The sequence below is a fragment of the Aulonocara stuartgranti genome (assembly GCF_965226115.1).
Source record: "Aulonocara stuartgranti genome assembly, chromosome: 3".
NCBI classification, from domain to species: domain Eukaryota; kingdom Metazoa; phylum Chordata; class Actinopteri; order Cichliformes; family Cichlidae; genus Aulonocara; species Aulonocara stuartgranti.
Window position 1 is genome coordinate 25,616,453 of NC_138941.1, and position 25,234 is coordinate 25,641,686.

General features: G+C 39.7%; 1 protein-coding gene and 3 long non-coding RNA genes across 4 annotated transcripts in view; all 4 read right to left on the reverse strand.

Moving 5' to 3' along the window:
* The window catches only part of LOC309692633 (C-C motif chemokine 3-like), an 81,783-nt gene extending 72,991 nt beyond the window's left edge, over positions 1 to 8,792 (reverse strand). The window contains exon 1 of the mRNA XM_082511313.1: positions 8,782 to 8,792. The gene's annotated coding sequence lies outside the window, so the exon portion shown is untranslated. The remainder of the gene's footprint in view (positions 1 to 8,781) is intronic.
* Positions 8,793 to 10,266: 1,474 nt separating this feature from the next.
* Positions 10,267 to 13,842, reverse strand: LOC309703314. The gene is made up of 3 exons (XR_014275849.1): positions 13,687 to 13,842; positions 12,327 to 12,442; positions 10,267 to 11,327 (listed from the first exon to the last, which is right to left on the reverse strand). It is a non-coding gene; the product is annotated as an uncharacterized lncRNA (long non-coding RNA).
* A 2,043-nt stretch (positions 13,843 to 15,885) lies between these two features.
* LOC309701757 lies at positions 15,886 to 19,502 on the reverse strand. Its single transcript, XR_014275238.1, has 3 exons — positions 19,322 to 19,502; positions 17,953 to 18,068; positions 15,886 to 16,953 (listed from the first exon to the last, which is right to left on the reverse strand). It is a non-coding gene; the product is annotated as an uncharacterized lncRNA (long non-coding RNA).
* Positions 19,503 to 21,518: 2,016 nt separating this feature from the next.
* Positions 21,519 to 25,135, reverse strand: LOC309703313. Its single transcript, XR_014275848.1, has 3 exons — positions 24,954 to 25,135; positions 23,586 to 23,701; positions 21,519 to 22,586 (listed from the first exon to the last, which is right to left on the reverse strand). It is a non-coding gene; the product is annotated as an uncharacterized lncRNA (long non-coding RNA).
* Positions 25,136 to 25,234: the final 99 nt, after the last annotated feature.

Consider the following 25,234-nt stretch of genomic DNA (forward strand, 5'->3'; position numbering starts at 1 on the left):
ATGCTGTAAAAAAATATAAACAATCTCACAACTGAAAACTTCAATGAACATTCAAAGAAACTATATACAATGGGATACATACATTTCACGTTCTTGGAAACAACTAGCTCCCTTCGGTGAAGTGATTTACTACACCTGACTGCCTCATTAAAGGTCAATACTCGCTGTGTATTTTCAATTTAATTTAGCTATATAGTGTCAAATCACAATAACAGTTAGGGGCGCTTTATATTGTAAGGTAAAGACCCTATAATAATAAAGAGACAACAAAGAAAACCACAAAAATCAGATGGGCCCCTTATAAGCAACCACTTTGGCTACAGTGGGAAGAAAAAAATTCTTTTGAACAGGAAGAAACCTCTGGCAGAGCCAGGGTCTTGGAGACCCATCTGCCATGACCGTCTGGGGCTGATGAGAGAGAGACAGGGCAAAGACTAGTCCCCATTATTATTGCTGTCACCTGTAGTAACCTTCGCACCTACAGCATAAAGTGGCAAGTATTTTAAGGAGAATATTCTAGAAGATTGACATATGTCATTGTGGTATTTTTCAGGGCCCAACATTTTATTAATTGTGCAAAACCTAGATATTCAAATAAAATAGTGTAGAGAGTATAGCAGTCTTTATAAAGACTTTTGTGGGTTTTCAAGAAATTACAGCTTTTCTGAGGTTCTGTTTACGCTTTTTAAAGATAAGTCAGTTGACCATCTTTCAGATAAAGTATATAGAATAATTGAAAAATTTGTGCTTACCTCGCGAACCTGCTAACAATGCTAATATTGAGTCATGATATTTTGTAATTTGAGGTAAGCTATGTTGTTAAATTGTATAAGAAAAGGTCCCCCGTTTATGTCATTATTAGGTAGCACTTTATCAGTTGTACAGTAAACCACTCTATACATTTTATAGTACCTAAAGCTATTCAAAATAGCTCATATTAATAAGCTAAAGTAAGTTTTGTTGCTAGCAACACTAACAACACAACAGTAGTAGTAGTTTTCCTTTGTAAATAAATACTAGTAACAGTTAATCCTCAAGTAACAACTAGTTTGGGTTGTGCAGCCCTTTTAGTTTAATGATTTATACTTAATGTCTTAATTTAACTGTGTGATTTAGCCACTTAGCTATTGCTGCTGAGAGTAGCATGTGAAAAAATAAACAAAATTAATTTCAGTCAAATCTGTAAACACAATGAGCATAGGGACTTGACTTCATTAGGTTTGAGAAATTCACACCATGTTCTGAAAAAATGAATGCTGAAACTAAACTAAAATATATTATTAAAAAAACATGGAAAATACAAAACTAATAGTTTAATGATCATATTCCATATACTGTAAACAAAAATAAGCAAAGAATATAAGAAAGAATTTTAACTAGCGCAGTCAGCCCAGCATCAAATGCATCTGGTAGTTAGTAAAAACAAATTTTTATATAAAAACTAGTTCCTGTGCTGCAACCAGATTATCTGTGCTTTATGAGCACTTGTGTAACACACATGGTAAGAGATGGTATAACTGGGTCAAGTAAGTATTAGCTTGGTTACAAATAGCTAGTTCTACTAGCTCCTGATCCACCAGTACAACTACAAACAGTAATGGAAAATGAAGAAAAAAGAAACACCAGTCATTATATTTTATTACCAGTATGCATTTATGTAGAGTAAAATACTTTCTATTTTTATTTTGAGTACTAATGTCACTAATAACTGTATTATTAAAGGACTGTTATCAATTGCACAATGCAGTTAGTCAGTTATTGTTCAGTAAGTATCAGTAAGAGCATATTGATACTGTCTGTATCGAGTGTATTTTTCTTTTATAGGGCTTATTTCAGACAGAGAATTTATTTATGTGTTATCCATATAATCGGATTGAATTTATGAAACATATTCCTCATTATTATAAAAATCTAATCACATGTTAGGATTCAGTGCTGACTGTAGAAACTATAGCTCACATGTGCCACAAACGGCAAGTTAATTCTCACCTCCTGTGAGGGTGACACACTTCTTACAACGCTAATCTATTTACAGAATGTAAATGCTCATGGAGAGACCAATCACAGCTTGATGCATTATTCAAAGAGACCAATCAGCATAATTAGAAGACCAATGTGACTTAAATTCTTTTTTCTCATCTCCAGACATGTTTACCGCTGTCTGTGCTCTTTCTGACCACTAATTGCATAAATGCATTTGTTTGTGCTTTGACAACAACTCCTCTAACTGTGACTAGTGTGGTTGAGTGATGTTTTGTTTCCTGTGCTCAAACTTGCACAATGCTCCTGCTAGCACTCAGCCTGCACACTGTATCTCTCCTCAGGCCATTCACAGAGATATTAATAAAAACAAATCCATCATCTTCTCTCGATTTGTCATTGTTTTACCTGCAGTGCTGACTGCAGTCTTTTCAGCTTTCCTATTCTGGAAATAGGAAAGCTTCCTATTTCCAGAATCCAGAATCCTTGCATCCTACTGTAATCATGCCTCAGCTTGCAAATATGTATCAACAGCTCTAGCATTAAAATGCTGATTTTAAATTCATGTAAAATAGATGGGCTTTGTTTTGCCAAATATATGTTGCCATGGGGACCTTTGTTGCTTATGTCTTGTTTGATAAAGAGCTGTGAGATTGAAAAGAAAATGTGATGATAATAATACTGATGCAGATGAAACTCCTGTAGTTCACCTAAACTAGCTGAGTGGAGGCTTAACAACTTTCCTGACTGGTGCAATGCATTAATCCTTATATGTCTACTTATCTCACAAATACCCTTGCAGCTCCCTCACTTAAACCACACAGAGTATTTTCAGCAGTGAGAATGCTTTTGATGCAGACGTCCTCTATTTGGTGCTACATGTGAGACAGGGCAACTGTAGACCACGTCATAACTTTACTCTCCAAATATCATCGTGGGTTAATTTGTAAATATGGATTTCTGTCAGTGAGCCAAGCAGCAGCAGCAAATAGCACTTCAGTAGGTCTCTGACTGTTTGCTGTCTGAGGATACTTTTGTAATGACGACATTCATGTTAAAGGTCAGCCTGGTTTCTGCTGTAGGAAAACTCATCAGTACATAATCTAAAGAGCTGTTTGCAATATTGACAGTTATGACTTGACCAGAGAGCTCACTCAGTGAGTCATTCAATGCAGATCAATGTGTCTGACAGCTCTGGGCCTCTTCCTGTGATCACATGGAGCCCCTTAACTTAAGGTGCTTAAAGAAGTGGTGAAATGTAATTGATTATTACATTTTGATCATCAACAGTAGACTAGTTTGTGTTGTAAAACAGCACAATTTGGCACACAAGCAAATGCTAATTGATAAGCTGATGATTGAATGGTTTCACTCTTGATTGTGGACTTTGTAGATAATGATCTTCGATGATATCTAGGAATTTAAGCTGCAGATGTTAAACACAGCACATGTTTTGCAGGGAGAGTAACTGTGAAAGCAAAGGCACAATTAAAGGCTTTTATGTGTGCTAATGGTTTTGGATGCTTTGAGATATGTGCTGGCTGAGAGTGATGTGACGCTAAGATAACAGTGTGTAAATGTGTCTTGTTGCTGAAGGGTTTTTCTTGGGCCGCTGATGATAAAGGCGAACAAGGTCTTCCTGTCATGTGGTTGGCTGCATGTCAGTGAATGAACAAGTAAGACAGAGAATGGCCCTGTTCACGTAAGGAAAGCACACATACATTGCTGGTTTTAATTACGTCAGAGGCAAATGGGTGTGAAAGCAATGAAAATGTGGATTACAGCACGGGGTCACAGTCTTTCCACAGAGGGCCTGTTATCAGCACAGCACAGGCATGAATGTGCTCTCAATGCAAATGCCCTGGCCTCACAGTCCTCAGTCAACCTGTCTGCTGTTTGCAAATGATGAAACTGATAGTCAGTTCAACAGGTTTACAGTTTCTTTTTCATGCTCTGTTTGATCAGATCGAGTTTAACAACAAATTATTGAAAATGCAGATTTACAGTAAATTTACCCATAATTTCATAAAAAGTAAAAGATTTGGTACAAACCATGTTGTATTTAGATTATTTTGTTATTATTGTGTTACTGTACTAACTTTCGCAATCGTGCAACAGTTACTAACAAAACAATTATTGTGTGTTTTTTTTGTTACTCATGCTACGAAAGTTCTTTGGTTATCAGAAAGATGACAAGATGTGCCTTTTCCTGCAAACTCACACTACAGTTACCTAACTCTAGTTCATGTGAAGGAAGGAGGTAAATAATAGAACTCTACAACTTTTACTATGAGAGGCTCTTTAATGTTTATTGCATGATAAAACAAGAACGTGATAGACAGGCCCAGGTCACAAATAATTACCCACTGGTGCTAACACTTAGCACCTGCATGATAGCATGCAGCACGTTAACACAAAGCTAGTAGCAAAGAACACTCCATGCAGACACCAACCAAGCCAAGCTTAATGAGGAATGATGAGCACTCATTATCAACTTTCATGTCAGCTTTGTGATAATACTTCAAAGGTGAAGGTAGGACAAATAACCTAGCATGTCTTTGGTAAAACAGAAGCACCCAGGAGAAACCCATGTGGGCACAGGGAGAACATACATCGCCATACAGAAAGGCCCCAGCTGACTTGAGCATTCAAGCCCAGAACCTTCATGCTGTTTGCATTTTTGCAATACGTCATAATGTTTAACCATTTTATACTTAAGATCCCTGAAGTATTTACAGCACATATTTGTAGCACGGTGACTCAGTCAGACAGTCATAGCTTTCAATCTCTTCTCTTCAGGACTGAGTCTACTTTGCTCCCAAAATGGTTTATGTAGTTAATGACTTTGTGGTATCTTTTCATGGTTATTTATGTGGGTCTCTCACGAACACGATGGAGTAGCCAAAAAGTCAACAAACTGTGGAAGGTTTAGTCCTGAAATAAATCTGAAACCCAAGCTGTAAGTCACAGTAGCTATGTTTACAGTAATGTTTCCTAACCACTTAGTTTTTAGTGTGCCTCCTTAACATACCTGTAGTACAGATGCAAATATGGCATCTGTATGTTAAATGTGGGCCAAAAGCTTGCTGAATCACATCCAACCTGCTAAAGTTCACTGGTTAACAGGTAAAAATAAATTGCCATGGGTCTGAACACATGGGCACATTTAAGCAGCTTGGCCAAATAAAAGACAGAGGCAAAAAAAAAAAAAAGACAGAATTACATCAGCGTTTTATACTCTGACCCTCAGGCCTTGAGTCAGGGAGACACAAAAGAGGACACAAGAGTAAGTCAGCTCTGCCACTGTGTTGCTGTGTTGACTCATTAGACATAGTACTAAAAATATAATTCAAATAGCAATGGAATTTTTGACTAGTGTCTGATTTTGGAATTTTCCTTCATGACCGTAAACATATTTTTAACATAAACTGATGCAGGAACGGTCCTCTTTGAGTGCTTCACTTGATGTTTAAGCAAAACCTACTGCCATTTACAGTCAGAAGTAACCATTTACTTTTTGTTTCCTCTAAATCGAACTGCTGTTAAAAATAGCCCTGACCAGTTGCAGTTTTTCCTCCTGTTGAAATTATATTTCCTGAAAACAGCAGTGCTCAGGTGTTTCATGACGTCATGGATCTCTGAGCCATTGTTAAAAATCAAAGCGTGTGACACCTGTAAAAATGTACAGCACCTGTAAAAATTTGTTTATTGAACTCACTGTTTGACATTTCAAGAAAACAAAGAATGCAGTCAGGGCTTGGGACATTATTTAGTTTATTATTTAGTTTAGTTCTTAAAAGAGAGTGATGAGAATATGATGCAGTTCAACTGAATTTAATTGAGTGTAAGTGCTGATTGAACTCTTTTAAGCAGAAATTCTGCTAATTGAACTCTTTTCAGCAGAAATTCTGCTGATTCACCTCTTTTCTGCAAAGTTTTCAGCCTTTTCACCTCTTAACAGCACAATTCTCAGCCGCTTCTGCTAATTTCAGCACAATTGTCAGTCTCTCCACCACTTCTTTGTGAGAAAGAGTTTGGTGCAATGAGATGAATAGCCGCATTGAGACCTGAAGGGCCAGGTTCAAATCCTGCTCAGGGCAATGTTGTTGTTTTTTTTTCTTTATTCAACCTTTTCAGCTTTTTTCAGCAGACATCTTTAACGTTAAGGCATCCACACAGCATTTTCGCAGGAAATGAAAAATTTTCTAGTTCTTTATTCCACTATTTACTAGTTACTTCCGTACACTTTTTGGCACTCAACTACTCCCACAGTTTTTATCCGATTTTCGCCATTCAAACTTTAAAAAATTCTGCTCTTTCTGCTAATGTGTGCTATGACTTTTGGTGCTCATAACTTCTATACTTTTTGAGACGTTGCCCACAAAATTACAGATATAATGGTGACTTAGCTGCCCGTTGGATAAACCCATGGACCTTAGAAAAGATCAACACTAGTGATGTGACGTTCTGTATCGAGGCTTCGAAGCTTGTGTCGAGTAATTGAGGGAGCGTTTCCGCGATGCACGTATCGAGGCTTGCTTCATTTATGGGAGGAGCTGAAAATGATGACGTCCGAAGCCTCACTGCCCGGCTGTACCACGTGACTGGTTCATGAAGTGGTTCGAACTTTGCCGCGAGATATGACAGCGATATAAACCCCTCAGACTTCATTCAAAAATGTGGGTGTTTGATGGAGAGTTGCGGTTAGTGAGAGTTTGGAGACAGTTTGGAGGTTTATGAGAGTGAGGAGAGAAAGTCAGGAGAGAATGGAGCCAGCTAAGAAGAGGATGTCCTCCCCTGTGTGGGAACATTTTGATCCTCCCAACAAGGTATGTAAATTTCAGAAGATGTATTTTCATAATACTGATGGTGCAATACAATTTATGTTAAGCTGTCTTGACTTTTGTACAAGGTGAAGTGTTTGCTATGTGCCAGGGAGCTGGGATATAACAACAACACCTCATCCATGCTTAGGCACTACAGAGCTTTGCATGAGAATAAGGGGGACACCGATTGTGGAGCAAGACCAGGTCAGCCATCAAATGCAATGATAATATAGGATGCCGTAATGTTACTAAATGATATAACAATATTATACAACTGTTATAAGTTAAGTGTAAAGTAAAGTGTAAAGTGTGCGTGTTAGTCCCCATAGGGAAATAGTTCCTCTGCATTTAACCCATTCACCCAGTGAAGCAGTGGGCAGCCACCAATGCAGCGCCCGGGGAGCAGTGTGTAGGGATGGTACCTTGCTCAGGGGTACCTCAGGGTAGCCGTTCAGTGGAGTCGAACCCCCGACCTTCCGATCATGGGGCCACCAATCTACCTACTGAGCTATCCCTGCCCCTGTGTGTGATATTTATATTTGTGCTTTGTCTTTATTGTCTTTCCTCAGGAGAACAATCTCAAATAGCTGAAGACCTGGTTAGCATGGTGATTGAGGACTCCTAGCCATTTAGCATTGTGGAGGACAAAGGATTCAAAAGATTTGTTAAATCATTAAATCCTAGCTATGTTCTCCCCACTAAAAAGGTCATAAAAGCAGTGAAACTTCAGTTTTTACAGAATGAAATGTGAACAGGCAGGACTGAGGCTCAAAGCCTCAGTGTGTAGCTGTCCATACCTAAACGTTACAAAAGCACAACCACTGTCCACACCCCAACCACACCTCACCTCACAGTAAATGATCATTTCCATTTTAAGCATTTCCAAATAATCATTTTCCATACTGCCAGTATAAATATACACAGTATACTGCCATCACTACAATATACATGTTTTACACACTCCTTTTGTTGTTGACATTTACAGGCTGTGTGCAAAAGGCCACACTCTTCAAATTCATGCCAACTAATATTTTTACGTCCAGTAGGTGTCCTACTAGAGCAAATGAAGCTTCAAGAAGCTTTGCGCTGGGATGAACCAATTGGATGAAAAGCTTCAGTGCTTCATGAAGCTTCATCTACCCATCACTAATCAACAATACTCGGATGTAAGCACCCGTGTATAACACAATAGGCAAAATTACGCTTGCTAACCTTTCCACATCACAGGCTTCTCATTAAATAAACATTTTTTTCAAATACTCACCATGATCTGAGACCGTTTAAATATTTTGTTACTCTGAAAATATGGCAGTATGAAGCTAAACCTTTAGCTTGACGGCTAAAGCAATGCTAAGATTTACACGGAAACGATCAGCGGACATCGTTAAAGTACTATTGGTCTACATTCTTCTTCTATGGTAGCAGCCTGGGCAGAGTAACAGCCAACTTTAAACTGCGCCATCTGTTGGCACAAATTACAGTAGAAAACATTATTGCGACAACACGTTTTTTGGGGAAAAATAACAGAGATTGAAACTTTATTGATAATTTGTCCAAATTGAAAAATGCCCTCCTCCAAAAATATCACGTGACAACCTCATTGCCTTACAGAATTATGACGTCACACACATGTAGAATCTTACCACCATTCTGATCCTTTGATCCTTTGATCCAAAAATCTATAAATAGCGGTGAAGAGCAACGACTTTTAGTCCGTTTCTCGCAGCATTGATGTGTGCAGCATTGAACCGTTCGCCAGAAAAGCCTTTTGAAATATTTGGATCCTTTGCAATTCTAACTGTATCCAGACCCAAGATGTCTCAAACAAATCCAAAGGGACAAGAAGTTGACCCCTACACTCTTCCCTGGGATGAGCCACTAGACTCTTCCCTTTCCTCTCTTCCTTGGTGTGACCAAGTCGAACTAGAGGAAAAGCGTTTGGAAGAAATGGAGGATGAAGCGCTCAGAAACACCGAGAAGATTAAGTTCTTGATGGAGGAAAATGAGCAAAAGAGCGCTCAGCTAAAAAAGTTGTCATACCAGCTTCAAGAAAAGGAAGCTATTATTGAGGAGAAACAACAAGATCTCCATGACATGGACAAAAAGAACCAGGAGCTCCAAGGAAAGCTTGATGAAGCCCTGCAACAAAATAAAAAACTTGTCCAAGAGAAAAAACAAGACGGCACGAAGAAGAGAGGGCTGTACAGCAATCTCCAAGAAATGGAGCTAATGTACAGTGTATACAAAAAAAAGCTTGATCGCACACTGCTAGAAAATGAAAAGCTTCTCCAAGAAAAAAGGCAACAGGAGTTAAAAGAGAAAGAAATGCATTCCAAGCTTCAGAGCATCAAGCAACACAATGAAAGCTTGCAAGGAAAGCTTGATGAAGCTCTTCGACAAAATAGAAAACTCCTCCAAGAGAAGAAAGAAGATGGCATGAAGAAGAGAGGGCTGCACAGCAACCTCCGAGACATGGAGCTAAAGTACAATGTTGACAAAAAAAGGCTTGATCGCACAGAGCAAGCAAATGAGAAGCTCCTCCAAGAGAAAAGGGAACAAGAAAGCAAACAAAAAGAAATGGATTCCAATCTTCAGAGCATCAAGCAACAAAATGAAAGCTTGCAAGGAAAGCTCGATGAAGCTCTGCGACAAAATAAAGCAATCCTTCAAGAGAAAGAGCAGCTGGACAGAAAGCAGGGAGACATGGAGTGCCAACTCCAGCTCATGGAGGGAAATGACAGGATGCTGCAGGTAAAGTTCAATGAGACACTGCACAAATATCAAGACCTGCTTCAAGAAAGAGAACAGCTGGTCAGTAAGCAGAGAGAAGAAAAACTTCTTCTCCAGGAGTTTGAGAAGAACAACCAAAACCTGCAAGAACTTTACAACAAACTGAAGTTCAAAGCATCTGAGCTGGAAGGAGAAAATGAAAAACTACAAAAACAGGAGGTAACATCTAAAGTGCTGACAGAAAGGTTGGAAGAAAAACAAGGCGAAAAAGAAGAAGTGGTGAAAAAATGCAACAAGCTGCAGAAGCAAAACACCGAAACAATCGAGGAGCTGATCCTCATCCTTGAGAAAAAGCAGAAAAAGAAAAAACGCTTCTGCTTCTTCTCGAGGAAGAACACTCCTTCTCTCACTACTGCCAATGTCACCTCTTCTTCCCCCACCTCTATTCCAGCTTAATTCCCCCCCCCCTTAACTACTAACACCTCTCCCATCTCCCTCCCCTCTCTTCACAGTCACCCCCCAACCAGTCCCGACAGTTGACTGCCCCCTCTAGAGCCTGGTTCTGTCATAGGTTTCTTCCTTTAATTTTAAAGGGAGTTTTTCCTATCCACTGTCGCCTAGTGCTTGCTCGGAGGGGATTGTTGGGGTTTTCTCTCCTCTCTCCCTTTACATCCCACCCACCTTCTCTTTTTTCTTAATAATTGAACAATTAAAAACAATTGGCTGCTAATTAAATGTGTCAAATCAATGTCTTTATTCAAGAATACAAGAAATGGGTAATAGCTGCATGTGTGTTTGTGTGTGTGCATAATATGCATACTTTACGTGTTGGATCCAAATCCCACAAGGAATTAAATAAAACAAGAAGACAAACAAAAACAAATATTTCTCTCCCTTCCCAGGTCAGGAATCAGGATGAGGAAGAAATGAGGTCAGATCAGTGCAGGTTTTTGCACTACTGACAGAAAGTTTCTGCTGATTAAAAAAAGTATGTCGATATTTCTGAAATACATTTGCAAACAAATAACTTTGACAACTTGTGTTTTTTCATAAAAGAAAAATCAGAGAGCAGAGCTGGTAAAACAGCTTAGCTCCGCAGGTTACAGGAGATCAGATGCCAAATACTTTTCATGACAGTCTTCGTTATTGCATAAATCTCCCCTTTTATCATTGATCAGTAAATCACTGCATATACATTCATCTAACCGTTATAATTTCATGAGTAAAGATTCTCAGATGACTGAATGGCGGTTTTAGTAAATGTTGAACTTTATTGTGATTTCTATTTTTAGAATCAATAGCACACATTTTGATTTAGTTTTGCAAGCTGCTGATTTCACACAGATCCACTGCCCAAACGTGCCTTTGAGCTTTTCATCATTTAACAAGAATAGGCTCAGGCAATCATTGTGTAATTAGGCTTTGGGAAGGTCTGGGGACAGGTATGATGGTGGTGGTTTTAAAGCACTGTGGCACAACAGCTTGACTCAGGGAGATGTTAAAGATGCCCGCTAGGACATCAGTCAGCTGGTCAGCACGGGCTCCGAGCACGCGTCCAGGTATATTGTCTGGTCCAGCAACTTTGTGTGGGTTGACTTTAGTGAGAGTCCTTCTCACACTGGCCGTGGACAGGGACAGCACTTGGTTGTCTGGCAAGGGGCTGGCCCTCTATAGTCCATCTTGCGTCCCACTTAAACAAGTGCGTGTTCACACTGCCCCTGGATGTCCTGGCCTCTGAGGTTAAGGTGTACGGCTCCTGGTTGTCAACTGACCAATTTATCATGGCAAAGTCTGTGGTGGACAAAAGATAAGAGGCTGATTATAAAAATGATCCATGCACGCCTTATGACCTACAGCATGTACAGTTAACACAGCTAAATGGCTGTGAAATTGTAAAATTACTTTTGAAATAAAGCTATTCAAAGTCAATTAACTGTGACTATAATAATAGCAATGTTAGCCAGCAAACAAAGCGTTAGCACTAATTAAAATAAGCTGCTAGGTGATGTTACCGTTTCAAGTTCTCTCATTGTTTGACATGTAGGGCAGATATTTTGGTGACACTGAGATTAGCCAGACACTAAACAGCAGTGTAATATCAACGCTAGATTAGATGTTTTCTAATCCGATAAAATGACATTATTCCTGTTTATAGAAGATGTTTGTCGTCTGTTTGTTTGACTGACAGGAACAGGAAATAGTGGTTGGAAATTACTGTTGGCGTTACATGAGGGTAAAGAAGGGCTTTAAGCACCTGGGTAAAAACTGGACCCATGATGAAACACTACAACAAGTACAACATATTCTTCAGTTTTAATATGTGACCATACTGTGCAGACTGCTGATGAGTTACACGGTTACATTTCATTAGTCATTGTTAAACTAAAGTGGTAAGCAGTTACTTTATCCTTTCACTTAAAATTTCCAGGAAAAACACTACCTTGGCTACTTTTGTGCTTACATTTGATCTATGCTGGGTCACTACTTTTGCACTATAATGCTGCTGCTGACACCTTGGTTCACACTGACAATTAGAAAAAAGCTGATATGAAAAGAAGGATGGAAAATGCCTGGAATTTAGTTACACTTGCAAATACTGCTGCCTCCAAACTGCAAGCATCAATAAAATGTTACAGTATTGTTTTCTATATCTGTGCATATATCCTTATTGGTAGTTTTCTCGAAATAGAAGATCTTCATTTTTAAAAAAGAAAATCTCTGATAACATTGCTGAAGCTAGCGCCCACCCCTACTGCGCGTACTGCAAATATAAAACTGATATATACTTACATCATGAAGCAGTTGATGTTTGGTTTCTGACAAATACAGTAAAGAGGTGCGTTCTCCCCCTCCATACCAGTGTTCTCAGGCACTGGTACATGGTCAGTGTCAGACACTTCACTGTCCTACAACATACCACATAGGACCACATTAGAAATGACATGTATGTAGACATGCTAATTATACCTGGCTAAATGGATGCAGTAACAAAATGTTACTTAACTACTCTAGTTATTAGTTTCCAGATGTGTGCAGTTGCTCCAGTCTTACTGACAGTATACTGTTTCAAACACCAGTGCCAACATTTTATTTTTTAAATCTTAGTATGATTCTGCACCAAGACTTGTGGCCTGTTGCTCGGTAACTTATTGTCTGACTACATTAACTACAGTTCATAAACATCATTCATTTTCTCCTACTTATTTTATTCAGGTTGTATTCCAGCTGTCATAGGGCAAAAGTACACCCTGGACAGGTCGCCAGTCTGTTGGAGGGTTATTAGAGAGACTCAGACAACCACTAGCCAACTAACCTAACCCCGCGCATGTCTTTGGAGTTCAACACCAGTCTGGCCGAATCACAGATAAGCAGGGTGTCTGTGCTGCAGAGCACAGCTGTGTCAGAGACTCTTGACATCAATGTAGCGTTAAGGATGCGGAGCGACGGGTGCACTAACGTAATGAAATTATGAGAGTGATCGTCATTGTCTCTATGTTGTTGCGCCCTTATTCGTATTACTGAAACCATATATCTATTCTAGCTCACCCTAAAACTGTGGATAAAATTAATCTGTTAATAAACGTGGTCAATTATTTGGGAATGTTCTGGCAAGAACGTCGCATTCTTCCGGTGGGGAAACTAATCATAATACATAGTAATTATAATAACAATAATAAATATAATCACCGGTAAAGTCAGTTAGCGAACACTACTGGCATGTAATGCCAATGACGACCATTTCACAAACTGTCGAAAATGCTCAAAATGTTGTCGGCACCAAAAGTGAAGGGCTGACAGTTGTGTTATATACGAACCGTAAGCGCTAATGTTGGTTAGCATCAGCTAAAGCGAGGAAGTTTGACACTTGCAGAGGCAGTGAACGCAGAGAGAGCTTAAAAACGCATTGTGTGGTTTTTTAGTCTTTGCTTCGTTGCTTTGGGATTTTTTTTTTTTGCATTAAGACGTTGCCCACAAAATTACAGATATAACGGTGACTTAGCTGCTCGTTGGATAAACCCATGGACCTTAGAAAAGATCAACAATACTCGGATGTAAGCACCCGTGTATAACACAATAGGCAAAATTACGCTTGCTAACCTTTCCACATCACAGGCTTCTCATTAAATAAACATTTTTTTCAAATACTCACCATGATCTGAGACCGTTTAAATATTTTGTTACTCTGAAAATATGGCAGTATGAAGCTAAACCTTTAGCTTGACGGCTAAAGCAATGCTAAGATTTACACGGAAACGATCAGCGGACATCGTTAAAGTACTATTGGTCTACATTCTTCTTCTGTGGTAGCAGCCTGGGCAGAGTAACAGCCAACTTTAAACTGCGCCATCTGTTGGCACAAATTACAGTAGAAAACATTATTGCGACAACACGTTTTTTGGGGAAAAATAACAGAGATTGAAACTTTATTGATAATTTGTCCAAATTGAAAAATGCCCTCCTCCAAAAATATCACGTGACAACCTCATTGCCTTACAGAATTATGACGTCACACACATGTAGAATCTTACCACCATTCTGATCCTTTGATCCTTTGATCCAAAAATCTATAAATAGCGGTGAAGAGCAACGACTTTTAGTCCGTTTCTCGCAGCATTGATGTGTGCAGCATTGAACCGTTCGCCAGAAAAGCCTTTTGAAATATTTGGATTCTTTGCAATTCTAACTGTATCCAGACCCAAGATGTCTCAAACAAATCCAAAGGGACAAGAAGTTGACCCCTACACTCTTCCCTGGGATGAGCCACTAGACTCTTCCCTTTCCTCTCTTCCTTGGTGTGACCAAGTCGAACTAGAGGAAAAGCGTTTGGAAGAAATGGAGGATGAAGCGCTCAGAAACACCGAGAAGATTAAGTTCTTGATGGAGGAAAATGAGCAAAAGAGCGCTCAGCTAAAAAAGTTGTCATACCAGCTTCAAGAAAAGGAAGCTATTATTGAGGAGAAACAACAAGATCTCCATGACATGGACAAAAAGAACCAGGAGCTCCAAGGAAAGCTTGATGAAGCCCTGCAACAAAATAAAAAACTTGTCCAAGAGAAAAAACAAGACGGCACGAAGAAGAGAGGGCTGTACAGCAATCTCCAAGAAATGGAGCTAATGTACAGTGTATACAAAAAAAAGCTTGATCGCACACTGCTAGAAAATGAAAAGCTTCTCCAAGAAAAAAGGCAACAGGAGTTAAAAGAGAAAGAAATGCATTCCAAGCTTCAGAGCATCAAGCAACACAATGAAAGCTTGCAAGGAAAGCTTGATGAAGCTCTTCGACAAAATAGAAAACTCCTCCAAGAGAAGAAAGAAGATGGCATGAAGAAGAGAGGGCTGCACAGCAACCTCCGAGACATGGAGCTAAAGTACAATGTTGACAAAAAAAGGCTTGATCGCACAGAGCAAGCAAATGAGAAGCTCCTCCAAGAGAAAAGGGAACAAGAAAGCAAACAAAAAGAAATGGATTCCAATCTTCAGAGCATCAAGCAACAAAATGAAAGCTTGCAAGGAAAGCTCGATGAAGCTCTGCGACAAAATAAAGCAATCCTTCAAGAGAAAGAGCAGCTGGACAGAAAGCAGGGAGACATGGAGTGCCAACTCCAGCTCATGGAGGGAAATGACAGGATGCTGCAGGTAAAGTTCAATGAGACACTGCACAAATATCAAGACCTGCTTCAAGAAAGAGAACAGCTGGTCAGTAAGCAGAGAGAAGAAAAACTTCTTCTCCAGGAGTTTGAGAAGAACAACCAAAACCTGCAAGAACTTTACAACAAACTGAAGTTCAAAGCATCTGAGCTGGAAGGAGAAAATGAAAAACTACAAAAACAGGAGGTAACATCTAAAGTGCTGACAGAAAGGTTGGAAGAAAAACAAGGCGAAAAAGAAGAAGTGGTGAAAAAATGCAACAAGCTGCAGAAGCAAAACACCGAAACAATCGAGGAGCTGATCCTCATCCTTGAGAAAAAGCAGAAAAAGAAAAAACGCTTCTGCTTCTTCTCGAGGAAGAACACTCCTTCTCTCACTACTGCCAATGTCACCTCTTCTTCCCCCACCTCTATTCCAGCTTAATTCCCCCCCCCCCCCTTAACTACTAACACCTCTCCCATCTCCCTCCCCTCTCTTCACAGTCACCCCCCAACCAGTCCCGACAGTTGACTGCCCCCTCTAGAGCTTGGTTCTGTCATAGGTTTCTTCCTTTAATTTTAAAGGGAGTTTTTCCTATCCACTGTCGCCTAGTGCTTGCTCAGAGGGGATTGTTGGGGTTTTCTCTCCTCTCTCCCTTTACATCCCACCCACCTTCTCTTTTTTCTTAACAATTGAACAATTAAAAACAATTGGCTGCTAATTAAATGTGTCAAATCAATGTCTTTATTCAAGAATACAAGAAATGGGTAATAGCTGCATGTGTGTTTGTGTGTGTGCATAATATGCATACTTTACGTGTTGGATCCAAATCCCACAAGGAATTAAATAAAACAAGAAGACAAACAAAAACAAATATTTCTCTCCCTTCCCAGGTCAGGAATCAGGATGAGGAAGAAATGAGGTCAGATCAGTGCAGGTTTTTGCACTACTGACAGAAAGTTTCTGCTGATTAAAAAAAGTATGTCGATATTTCTGAAATACATTTGCAAACAAATAACTTTGACAACTTGTGTTTTTTCATAAAAGAAAAAAGAAAAATCAGAGAGCAGAGCTGGTAAAACAGCTTAGCTCCGCAGGTTACAGGAGATCAGATGCCAAATACTTTTCATGACAGTCTTCGTTATTGCATAAATCTCCCCTTTTATCATTGATCAGTAAATCACTGCATATACATTCATCTAACCGTTATAATTTCATGAGTAAAGATTCTCAGATGACTGAATGGCGGTTTTAGTAAATGTTGAACTTTATTGTGATTTCTATTTTTAGAATCAATAGCACACATTTTGATTTAGTTTTGCAAGCTGCTGATTTCACACAGATCCACTGCCCAAACGTGCCTTTGAGTTTTTCATCATTTAACAAGAATAGGCTCAGGCAATCATTGTGTAACTAGGCTTTGGGAAGGTCTGGGGACAGGTATGATGGTGGTGGTTTTAAAGCACTGTGGCACAACAGCTTGACTCAGGGAGATGTTAAAGATGCCCGCTAGGACATCAGTCAGCTGGTCAGCACGGGCTCCGAGCACGCGTCCAGGTATATTGTCTGGTCCAGCAACTTTGTGTGGGTTGACTTTAGTGAGAGTCCTTCTCACACTGGCCGTGGACAGGGACAGCACTTGGTTGTCTGGCAAGGGGCTGGCCCTCTATAGTCCATCTTGCGTCCCACTTAAACAAGTGCGTGTTCACACTGCCCCTGGATGTCCTGGCCTCTGAGGTTAAGGTGTACGGCTCCTGGTTGTCAACTGACCAATTTATCATGGCAAAGTCTGTGGTGGACAAAAGATAAGAGGCTGATTATAAAAATGATCCATGCACGCCTTATGACCTACAGCATGTACAGTTAACACAGCTAAATGGCTGTGAAATTGTAAAATTACTTTTGAAATAAAGCTATTCAAAGTCAATTAACTGTGACTATAATAATAGCAATGTTAGCCAGCAAACAAAGCGTTAGCACTAATTAAAATAAGCTGCTAGGTGATGTTACCGTTTCAAGTTCTCTCATTGTTTGACATGTAGGGCAGATATTTTGGTGACACTGAGATTAGCCAGACACTAAACAGCAGTGTAATATCAACGCTAGATTAGATGTTTTCTAATCCGATAAAATGACATTATTCCTGTTTATAGAAGATGTTTGTCGTCTGTTTGTTTGACTGACAGGAACAGGAAATAGTGGTTGGAAATTACTGTTGGCGTTACATGAGGGTAAAGAAGGGCTTTAAGCACCTGGGTAAAAACTGGACCCATGATGAAACACTACAACAAGTACAACATATTCTTCAGTTTTAATATGTGACCATACTGTGCAGACTGCTGATGAGTTACACGGTTACATTTCATTAGTCATTGTTAAACTAAAGTGGTAAGCAGTTACTTTATCCTTTCACTTAAAATTTCCAGGAAAAACACTACCTTGGCTACTTTTGTGCTTACATTTGATCTATGCTGGGTCACTACTTTTGCACTATAATGCTGCTGCTGACACCTTGGTTCACACTGACAATTAGAAAAAAGCTGATATGAAAAGAAGGATGGAAAATGCCTGGAATTTAGTTACACTTGCAAATACTGCTGCCTCCAAACTGCAAGCATCAATAAAATGTTACAGTATTGTTTTCTATATCTGTGCATATATCCTTATTGGTAGTTTTCTCGAAATAGAAGATCTTCATTTTTAAAAAAGAAAATCTCTGATAACATTGCTGAAGCTAGCGCCCACCCCTACTGCGCGTACTGCAAATATAAAACTGATATATACTTACATCATGAAGCAGTTGATGTTTGGTTTCTGACAAATACAGTAAAGAGGTGCGTTCTCCCCCTCCATACCAGTGTTCTCAGGCACTGGTACATGGTCAGTGTCAGACACTTCACTGTCCTACAACATACCACATAGGACCACATTAGAAATGACATGTATGTAGACATGCTAATTATACCTGGCTAAATGGATGCAGTAACAAAATGTTACTTAACTACTCTAGTTATTAGTTTCCAGATGTGTGCAGTTGCTCCAGTCTTACTGACAGTATACTGTTTCAAACACCAGTGCCAACATTTTATTTTTTAAATCTTAGTATGATTCTGCACCAAGACTTGTGGCCTGTTGCTCGGTAACTTATTGTCTGACTACATTAACTACAGTTCATAAACATCATTCATTTTCTCCTACTTATTTTATTCAGGTTGTATTCCAGCTGTCATAGGGCAAAAGTACACCCTGGACAGGTCGCCAGTCTGTTGGAGGGTTATTAGAGAGACTCAGACAACCACTCACACCAACAGCCAACTAACCTAACCCCGCGCATGTCTTTGGAGTTCAACACCAGTCTGGCCGAATCACAGATAAGCAGGGTGTCTGTGCTGCAGAGCACAGCTGTGTCAGAGACTCTTGACATCAATGTAGCGTTAAGGATGCGGAGCGACGGGTGCACTAACGTAATGAAATTATGAGAGTGATCGTCATTGTCTCTATGTTGTTGCGCCCTTATTCGTATTACTGAAACCATATATCTATTCTAGCTCACCCTAAAACTGTGGATAAAATTAATCTGTTAATAAACGTGGTCAATTATTTGGGAATGTTCTGGCAAGAACGTCGCATTCTTCCGGTGGGGAAACTAATCATAATACATAGTAATTATAATAACAATAATAAATATAATCACCGGTAAAGTCAGTTAGCGAACACTACTGGCATGTAATGCCAATGACGACCATTTCACAAACTGTCGAAAATGCTCAAAATGTTGTCGGCACCAAAAGTGAAGGGCTGACAGTTGTGTTATATACGAACCGTAAGCGCTAATGTTGGTTAGCATCAGCTAAAGCGAGGAAGTTTGACACTTGCAGAGGCAGTGAACGCAGAGAGAGCTTAAAAACGCATTGTGTGGTTTTTTTAGTCTTTGCTTCGTTGCTTTGGGATTTTTTTTTTTGCATTAAGACGTTGCCCACAAAATTACAGATATAACGGTGACTTAGCTGCTCGTTGGATAAACCCATGGACCTTAGAAAAGATCAACAATACTCGGATGTAAGCACACGTGTATAACACAATAGGCAAAATTACGCTTGCTAACCTTTCCACATCACAGGCTTCTCATTAAATAAACATTTTTTTCAAATACTCACCATGATCTGAGACCGTTTAAATATTTTGTTACTCTGAAAATATGGCAGTATGAAGCTAAACCTTTAGCTTGACGGCTAAAGCAATGCTAAGATTTACACGGAAACGATCAGCGGACATCGTTAAAGTACTATTGGTCTACATTCTTCTTCTATGGTAGCAGCCTGGGCAGAGTAACAGCCAACTTTAAACTGCGCCATCTGTTGGCACAAATTACAGTAGAAAACATTATTGCGACAACACGTTTTTTGGGGAAAAATAACAGAGATTGAAACTTTATTGATAATTTGTCCAAATTGAAAAATGCCCTCCTCCAAAAATATCACGTGACAACCTCATTGCCTTACAGAATTATGACGTCACACACATGTAGAATCTTACCACCATTCTGATCCTTTGATCCTTTGATCCAAAAATCTATAAATAGCGGTGAAGAGCAACGACTTTTAGTCCGTTTCTCGCAGCATTGATGTGTGCAGCATTGAACCGTTCGCCAGAAAAGCCTTTTGAAATATTTGGATCCTTTGCAATTCTAACTGTATCCAGACCCAAGATGTCTCAAACAAATCCAAAGGGACAAGAAGTTGACCCCTACACTCTTCCCTGGGATGAGCCACTAGACTCTTCCCTTTCCTCTCTTCCTTGGTGTGACCAAGTCGAACTAGAGGAAAAGCGTTTGGAAGAAATGGAGGATGAAGCGCTCAGAAACACCGAGAAGATTAAGTTCTTGATGGAGGAAAATGAGCAAAAGAGCGCTCAGCTAAAAAAGTTGTCATACCAGCTTCAAGAAAAGGAAGCTATTATTGAGGAGAAACAACAAGATCTCCATGACATGGACAAAAAGAACCAGGAGCTCCAAGGAAAGCTTGATGAAGCCCTGCAACAAAATAAAAAACTTGTCCAAGAGAAAAAACAAGACGGCACGAAGAAGAGAGGGCTGTACAGCAATCTCCAAGAAATGGAGCTAATGTACAGTGTATACAAAAAAAAGCTTGATCGCACACTGCTAGAAAATGAAAAGCTTCTCCAAGAAAAAAGGCAACAGGAGTTAAAAGAGAAAGAAATGGATTCCAAGCTTCAGAGCATCAAGCAACACAATGAAAGCTTGCAAGGAAAGCTTGATGAAGCTCTTCGACAAAATAGAAAACTCCTCCAAGAGAAGAAAGAAGATGGCATGAAGAAGAGAGGGCTGCACAGCAACCTCCGAGACATGGAGCTAAAGTACAATGTTGACAAAAAAAGGCTTGATCGCACAGAGCAAGCAAATGAGAAGCTCCTCCAAGAGAAAAGGGAACAAGAAAGCAAACAAAAAGAAATGGATTCCAATCTTCAGAGCATCAAGCAACAAAATGAAAGCTTGCAAGGAAAGCTCGATGAAGCTCTGCGACAAAATAAAGCAATCCTTCAAGAGAAAGAGCAGCTGGACAGAAAGCAGGGAGACATGGAGTGCCAACTCCAGCTCATGGAGGGAAATGACAGGATGCTGCAGGTAAAGTTCAATGAGACACTGCACAAATATCAAGACCTGCTTCAAGAAAGAGAACAGCTGGTCAGTAAGCAGAGAGAAGAAAAACTTCTTCTCCAGGAGTTTGAGAAGAACAACCAAAACCTGCAAGAACTTTACAACAAACTGAAGTTCAAAGCATCTGAGCTGGAAGGAGAAAATGAAAAACTACAAAAACAGGAGGTAACATCTAAAGTGCTGACAGAAAGGTTGGAAGAAAAACAAGGCGAAAAAGAAGAAGTGGTGAAAAAATGCAACAAGCTGCAGAAGCAAAACACCGAAACAATCGAGGAGCTGATCCTCATCCTTGAGAAAAAGCAGAAAAAGAAAAAACGCTTCTGCTTCTTCTCGAGGAAGAACACTCCTTCTCTCACTACTGCCAATGTCACCTCTTCTTCCCCCACCTCTATTCCAGCTTAATTCCCCCCCCCCCTTAACTACTAACACCTCTCCCATCTCCCTCCCCTCTCTTCACAGTCACCCCCCAACCAGTCCCGACAGTTGACTGCCCCCTCTAGAGCCTGGTTCTGTCATAGGTTTCTTCCTTTAATTTTAAAGGGAGTTTTTCCTATCCACTGTCGCCTAGTGCTTGCTCGGAGGGGATTGTTGGGGTTTTCTCTCCTCTCTCCCTTTACATCCCACCCACCTTCTCTTTTTTCTTAACAATTGAACAATTAAAAACAATTGGCTGCTAATTAAATGTGTCAAATCAATGTCTTTATTCAAGAATACAAGAAATGGGTAATAGCTGCATGTGTGTTTGTGTGTGTGCATAATATGCATACTTTACGTGTTGGATCCAAATCCCACAAGGAATTAAATAAAACAAGAAGACAAACAAAAACAAATATTTCTCTCCCTTCCCAGGTCAGGAATCAGGATGAGGAAGAAATGAGGTCAGATCAGTGCAGGTTTTTGCACTACTGACAGAAAGTTTCTGCTGATTAAAAAAAGTATGTCGATATTTCTGAAATACATTTGCAAACAAATAACTTTGACAACTTGTGTTTTTTCATAAAAGAAAAAAGAAAAATCAGAGAGCAGAGCTGGTAAAACAGCTTAGCTCCGCAGGTTACAGGAGATCAGATGCCAAATACTTTTCATGACAGTCTTCGTTATTGCATAAATCTCCCCTTTTATCATTGATCAGTAAATCACTGCATATACATTCATCTAACCGTTATAATTTCATGAGTAAAGATTCTCAGATGACTGAATGGCGGTTTTAGTAAATGTTGAACTTTATTGTGATTTCTATTTTTAGAATCAATAGCACACATTTTGATTTAGTTTTGCAAGCTGCTGATTTCACACAGATCCACTGCCCAAACGTGCCTTTGAGTTTTTCATCATTTAACAAGAATAGGCTCAGGCAATCATTGTGTAACTAGGCTTTGGGAAGGTCTGGGGACAGGTATGATGGTGGTGGTTTTAAAGCACTGTGGCACAACAGCTTGACTCAGGGAGATGTTAAAGATGCCCGCTAGGACATCAGTCAGCTGGTCAGCACGGGCTCCGAGCACGCGTCCAGGTATATTGTCTGGTCCAGCAACTTTGTGTGGGTTGACTTTAGTGAGAGTCCTTCTCACACTGGCCGTGGACAGGGACAGCACTTGGTTGTCTGGCAAGGGGCTGGCCCTCTATAGTCCATCTTGCGTCCCACTTAAACAAGTGCGTGTTCACACTGCCCCTGGATGTCCTGGCCTCTGAGGTTAAGGTGTACGGCTCCTGGTTGTCAACTGACCAATTTATCATGGCAAAGTCTGTGGTGGACAAAAGATAAGAGGCTGATTATAAAAATGATCCATGCACGCCTTATGACCTACAGCATGTACAGTTAACACAGCTAAATGGCTGTGAAATTGTAAAATTACTTTTGAAATAAAGCTATTCAAAGTCAATTAACTGTGACTATAATAATAGCAATGTTAGCCAGCAAACAAAGCGTTAGCACTAATTAAAATAAGCTGCTAGGTGATGTTACCGTTTCAAGTTCTCTCATTGTTTGACATGTAGGGCAGATATTTTGGTGACACTGAGATTAGCCAGACACTAAACAGCAGTGTAATATCAACGCTAGATTAGATGTTTTCTAATCCGATAAAATGACATTATTCCTGTTTATAGAAGATGTTTGTCGTCTGTTTGTTTGACTGACAGGAACAGGAAATAGTGGTTGGAAATTACTGTTGGCGTTACATGAGGGTAAAGAAGGGCTTTAAGCACCTGGGTAAAAACTGGACCCATGATGAAACACTACAACAAGTACAACATATTCTTCAGTTTTAATATGTGACCATACTGTGCAGACTGCTGATGAGTTACACGGTTACATTTCATTAGTCATTGTTAAACTAAAGTGGTAAGCAGTTACTTTATCCTTTCACTTAAAATTTCCAGGAAAAACACTACCTTGGCTACTTTTGTGCTTACATTTGATCTATGCTGGGTCACTACTTTTGCACTATAATGCTGCTGCTGACACCTTGGTTCACACTGACAATTAGAAAAAAGCTGATATGAAAAGAAGGATGGAAAATGCCTGGAATTTAGTTACACTTGCAAATACTGCTGCCTCCAAACTGCAAGCATCAATAAAATGTTACAGTATTGTTTTCTATATCTGTGCATATATCCTTATTGGTAGTTTTCTCGAAATAGAAGATCTTCATTTTTAAAAAAGAAAATCTCTGATAACATTGCTGAAGCTAGCGCCCACCCCTACTGCGCGTACTGCAAATATAAAACTGATATATACTTACATCATGAAGCAGTTGATGTTTGGTTTCTGACAAATACAGTAAAGAGGTGCGTTCTCCCCCTCCATACCAGTGTTCTCAGGCACTGGTACATGGTCAGTGTCAGACACTTCACTGTCCTACAACATACCACATAGGACCACATTAGAAATGACATGTATGTAGACATGCTAATTATACCTGGCTAAATGGATGCAGTAACAAAATGTTACTTAACTACTCTAGTTATTAGTTTCCAGATGTGTGCAGTTGCTCCAGTCTTACTGACAGTATACTGTTTCAAACACCAGTGCCAACATTTTATTTTTTAAATCTTAGTATGATTCTGCACCAAGACTTGTGGCCTGTTGCTCGGTAACTTATTGTCTGACTACATTAACTACAGTTCATAAACATCATTCATTTTCTCCTACTTATTTTATTCAGGTTGTATTCCAGCTGTCATAGGGCAAAAGTACACCCTGGACAGGTCGCCAGTCTGTTGGAGGGTTATTAGAGAGACTCAGACAACCACTCACACCAACAGCCAACTAACCTAACCCCGCGCATGTCTTTGGAGTTCAACACCAGTCTGGCCGAATCACAGATAAGCAGGGTGTCTGTGCTGCAGAGCACAGCTGTGTCAGAGACTCTTGACATCAATGTAGCGTTAAGGATGCGGAGCGACGGGTGCACTAACGTAATGAAATTATGAGAGTGATCGTCATTGTCTCTATGTTGTTGCGCCCTTATTCGTATTACTGAAACCATATATCTATTCTAGCTCACCCTAAAACTGTGGATAAAATTAATCTGTTAATAAACGTGGTCAATTATTTGGGAATGTTCTGGCAAGAACGTCGCATTCTTCCGGTGGGGAAACTAATCATAATACATAGTAATTATAATAACAATAATAAATATAATCACCGGTAAAGTCAGTTAGCGAACACTACTGGCATGTAATGCCAATGACGACCATTTCACAAACTGTCGAAAATGCTCAAAATGTTGTCGGCACCAAAAGTGAAGGGCTGACAGTTGTGTTATATACGAACCGTAAGCGCTAATGTTGGTTAGCATCAGCTAAAGCGAGGAAGTTTGACACTTGCAGAGGCAGTGAACGCAGAGAGAGCTTAAAAACGCATTGTGTGGTTTTTTAGTCTTTGCTTCGTTGCTTTGGGATTTTTTTTTTTGCATTAAGACGTTGCCCACAAAATTACAGATATAACGGTGACTTAGCTGCTCGTTGGATAAACCCATGGACCTTAGAAAAGATCAACAATACTCGGATGTAAGCACCCGTGTATAACACAATAGGCAAAATTACGCTTGCTAACCTTTCCACATCACAGGCTTCTCATTAAATAAACATTTTTTTCAAATACTCACCATGATCTGAGACCGTTTAAATATTTTGTTACTCTGAAAATATGGCAGTATGAAGCTAAACCTTTAGCTTGACGGCTAAAGCAATGCTAAGATTTACACGGAAACGATCAGCGGACATCGTTAAAGTACTATTGGTCTACATTCTTCTTCTATGGTAGCAGCCTGGGCAGAGTAACAGCCAACTTTAAACTGCGCCATCTGTTGGCACAAATTACAGTAGAAAACATTATTGCGACAACACGTTTTTTGGGGAAAAATAACAGAGATTGAAACTTTATTGA